The sequence below is a fragment of the Peromyscus eremicus genome, chromosome X, assembly GCF_949786415.1.
Source record: "Peromyscus eremicus chromosome X, PerEre_H2_v1, whole genome shotgun sequence".
Lineage (NCBI taxonomy): Eukaryota > Metazoa > Chordata > Mammalia > Rodentia > Cricetidae > Peromyscus > Peromyscus eremicus.
Window position 1 is genome coordinate 84,586,292 of NC_081439.1, and position 4,687 is coordinate 84,590,978.

A 4,687-nucleotide genomic window follows, 5' to 3' on the forward strand; every position below is an offset into this window, starting at 1 on the left:
GTGTATGAATGGTAGCTCAGTCTCTCTGCATTCATATAGGCTTTAATCAACTGTGTTAAGGCAGGGGGATGTAGCTCAGCGGCAGAGCGCGTATTTCGCATTTGTGAGGTCGCGGGTTCGATTCCCGGCATCTCCAATAGTTTTTGTTTTTTTAACTTTTGAATTTTCTTTTTCAGGATGTTTCTGCACAAGGTGTCCTAGACTTTATCTTTTTGTTAGGGGAAATTATATGCATAGCTAATTATTGGATGAAATTATTGGATGAAATCTGTCACCATGACAACAATTTTCATCTATGACCTTGACTACTATTCCATGGAGACTGCCATAGACTAGTGAGTACAATGAGGTCATGCCTCTTGTTATATGTTTTGTTCACAGAAAAAAAAAAAAACAACAACAACCAAACTCAGCTTTGTTGCTGGTAGCAGTGTCTCTAATGGGTACTATTATTTTTATTATAATTATTTTTATTGAAAATAGATTGTTTTCTCATTCTTTATATGTCCTAAAAATCTTATCAAAACCCTAAACTGGAAGCCATAAAATATACTCAAATGTCCTGACGCAGAGCCTTGTAGTCAATATGTACGCTGGATCAGTCTTTCAGCATTTATATGGGCTTTGATCAACAGTGCTTCGAACTCGGAGGTGTAGCTCAGTGGTAGAGCACATATTTGGCGTATATGAGGTCCGGGGTTCGATTCCCGGCATCTCCTAGTACTTTTAACTTTCGTATTTTGCTTTTCAGGATGATTCTGCACAAGGTGCCAGAGACTTTAAATTTTAGCTAATTATTGGTTGAAATTGTTCATCTGTCACCATGACATCAATGTTCATCTATGACTGTGACTACTTTTCCATGGAGACCGCCATAGTCTAGTGAGTTGAACATGGTTGTGCCTGCAGGGATATGTTTTGTTCACAGAAAAAATAACAAACTCAGCTTTCTTGCTGGGGGCAGTTTCACTAATGGGTACTATTATTGTTATTATTATTTATTGAAAATAGATTGTTTGCTCATTCTTTATATGTCCTAAAAATCTTGTCAAAACCCTGAACTGGAAGCTATAAAATAGCCTGAAAGGACCTGACCCAATACCTTGTAGTCAATATGAATGCTGATCATTTTCTCTCTTAAGTGCTTTCATCAATGAAGGAGCTCAGCAGTAGAGTGCATGCTTTGTATGCTTTGTATATGTGAGGTTCCAGGTTCAAGGTTTCCTTTTGCAGCATGTCACTGCACAAGGTGTCCCAGACTTTAGCTTCCTCTATGAGGTTATATATGCAAAGCTATTTATTGGAAGACATTGCTCATCTCTCAGTGACAACAATGTGACGACATTTCCATGGAGACCACCATATTCTGGTGAGTAGAATATGGTCACACTTCGAGGGATATGTTTGGTTTACAGAACAAAACAGCAAAGCTCTGCTTTCCTGCTGGTGGCAGTTTCTCTAGTGGGTGTGCTTTCTCGGGTGATAACAAGGGTGAAGAGTTCTTGCTTTGAGAGAAAGGAAGGGAGGGCTGGGCAGAACCATTCCTGCTTACTGAACAGGGGAAGCATTTCTGTTGTCATAGAAAACTGGGTTCAATATGGTGACTGTTTCCAATGTCGATCCAGGCGGTGTCCTGGAAAATGAGCATTCCTAGTGTTCGGACTGAGTGAGCTAATGGATTCCTGGAGGTGAGCACTGGAATCTTCCTGAGGGTGGAGAGGCAGGTGCAGGGATCCCAGACCCAAGTAGGTTCACCCCCACTTCAAGATTTATAGCCAGTGTGTCTCCAGAAGGAGAGAGACTTGAGACTCTTGTGCCTCTTCAGTGTGCTGTTCTGTGCAGGGGTGTGCTGGAGTCATTGTCTGGGCTAGGTGTTCTGGGGGAGGAAGCAGGAGGGACACAAGATAGTGTGAGCACACTCTGATCCCAGTTTCCTGTTCTGTGAGAAGGGAATGAGATTGCTCACTCAGGATCGGTGGGACAGTAAGTGGTAAAGCCTAAAGGGAAGTCAATGATTACCCTGCATGTCTCAGATGATTATTTCAATATGCAGTTGGTTAGAGGATTTTCCTTTTCGTTTTTAGTAATTTTAGGTTTTATTTGCTTTGAGATAGCAATTCCCTGTGTCCTATCCTGGCTGAAAACTCTCAGTCATTCTCCTGCCTCAGCTGCCTCCTGAAGGGACTTCAGGTGTGGAACACAGTGTACTTGGCACCAGTTTGGGATTTTAATTTCCATTTTTGTGATACCCACCCTCCAGGTGGCCCTGATCTTTACTCAGAATCCCTGCCATGATACTCTCTGCATATGGCACTAATATTTCTAATGAATCTCTTATAAAAAGGACAGTCCTATCAATGTCCCCTTGAACAACAAACCTACAACCTTTCCCATTTCTCAATTTCTATTTTCTGCCTGACTTTTGTGAGCTTTTCTGTATGATTCATAGAAAATCTTTATTGAATATATGTTTTTCTAACTTTTCTCCTAGCCATTGAGTTATCTTCTCAGTTCTCATCCATCCTCTGGAAGAGCGGAGATTTTAATTGTAAGGATTCACCCTCTCCAGTTCTTCAATTATGGCTTTTATTTGGTGTCTTGTCTGTGACATCTTGACTCAGTCCCAGAGACAAGGATGTTCCTCTGTGTGTTCTCTTTGACATTTATAGGCTTATTTTTATATTTTTACCTCTCTAATTTATTTTGAGTGGTCTTTGCACATGATATGATTTATATTTATATTTGTGGATATGGATATACACTTGCCTCTGCATTGTTTGCTGAAAGACCATCCTTTCTGCACCAAGATGCCTCTGCATATTTGTCCAACACCAGTTCTCCAACATTCCAGGCATGGTACATATGCCAATATTCCCAGTGCCTGAGAGGCTGCAGCAGCAATATTGTCAGTTCTTTTCAGCCCAGACTCTGCACAGGCTTGATGTCAGCATGGGATACCTAGGAAAATGTTGGCGCACAGTAGGCAATGGTCTGTAAATGTGTGGGTGTAAGTATGGACAGTAGATTTTGGTCTTTTACTTGCCAATGTTGATTCTAATAGCATGCTGGTCCAATTACTGTAGGTTCAAATGGAGTACTCCTATTAGGCAATTCTGTTCTCTAACTCGGCCCCTCTGTGTTGGACTGACCTAGCATCTTGTCACTAACAGATGAAGTTGGACCTGACATTTAAAAAAAATCAGAAAATATCACTTTAACAAAGCTTTAATTTTCTGCCAAAGGACTGAGTGTCATCACAGGGCAGCTAATGCCTGTAGCTGAGGTTTCTCTGCTTTACCATAGTAGCCTACTTAATATCTCCACCAATGCACTTAAGGAGTGCCTTGATTCATAGTTCTCTTCATTCTGTTACTAGACAAACTGGATGCAACTGTTTCCACATTGTGACATGAAATTTGTTGTAATCTAAATCTGTCCCACTCATATTTTCACACTCATATTTGATTCCAGAATAAACTCTCTCTTCTTCCTTTGAGGTGAGAGCTGTGTTTTTGTATTGACATTTGTAAGCGTGTATTTGTGTATTGGAAGACAACTACTCACCAACACCACAAGAGTTTTCTTGAGTGAGAGTAGCAGGAAATGTTAGATAGAAGGATTTACATTGTGGAGGTAAACAGAAAATATTGTATAGCCTTGAGAGGACCGGGAACCTATTTCAATGGGCCCCGACAATCTCTTCCCTAGGGTATTTATAGAAATGACAAGGGGTGGAGCAAGAGACCTCCCCCCAGCACAGCCAAGTGTATACCATCTCAGACACCTGCACTCAGGCCCATGATCCTAATCATCCTCTCTATGTGAACCTGCTGGGTAAAGCCAGGAAAAACCTGAAAACAGGCTCCCACAGTGTATATTGTTATACATGTATGAATATATCTCTGAAGTTGCCAGGCATAGTTATCACTGAATGTTAAATAATGTGCTCATGTCATTCATAGATTAAGAGCATATTAGGCTCAAGTGTGATGTGTATTTTTCTAGTTATTGCTTAGCCAACATCATTACCCCAGTGCCTAAATGATTTCTGTGTGATATAGCAGAAACTAATAATATATTGTGAAAGTTAATTAAATCTATTATTACTGTGATAGGTTTGATGTGTTATAATTCTACTCCTGCTTCTTCATGATGATCTGGTGTTTAATATATTGCTTACTTATTCTCTATAGTTATTTATTCATGTATGGATTTATCTCAGAATGTCTGAGAATACCTAATACAATTACCCTGTTATATTGGCATTCTGTGTTTTGATGCTCAATTTGTCCCACTATTGCCCAGAAGAGTCCATTAGAGATGCCTCTGGAGCATTTCCTGAGTCTAAACATTGCACTGTCTGAGCCCTTGTATAGAAAGGAATTACTGATGCCCACCTCAAAGAATCATTTTGAGGCCTGAAGAGACAGAAAGCAGACACATGTTGTGTGTGTCTAGTAAGGCAAATTTCCCTTGCCTCTTTCATGCAGTCAGTGTGATGACTCTGGCATGGAAGTAGTTCATGAGTACACACAAGGGAGAGCACTTGGCAAGGTAATGGCAAATGATCAAGCTCTCACTTCCATTATGTGTGCACAGTCCTAGGTATCACTGTGTGTGTCCATGGTGATGTGATGAGCTGGGAAAAGGAAAAGCGTCATTGTATACCTTCCACTGATGGCGTCTG

The 4,687-nt window shown here is 40.6% G+C and overlaps 1 non-coding gene across 1 annotated transcript; it reads left to right on the forward strand.

The window, feature by feature from the left end:
* The first annotated feature begins 647 nt into the window (after nt 1-647).
* Nucleotides 648-719, forward strand: Trnaa-ggc (transfer RNA alanine (anticodon GGC)). The gene has a single exon. It is a non-coding gene; the product is annotated as a tRNA-Ala (tRNA).
* The last annotated feature ends 3,968 nt before the right edge of the window (nt 720-4,687 follow it).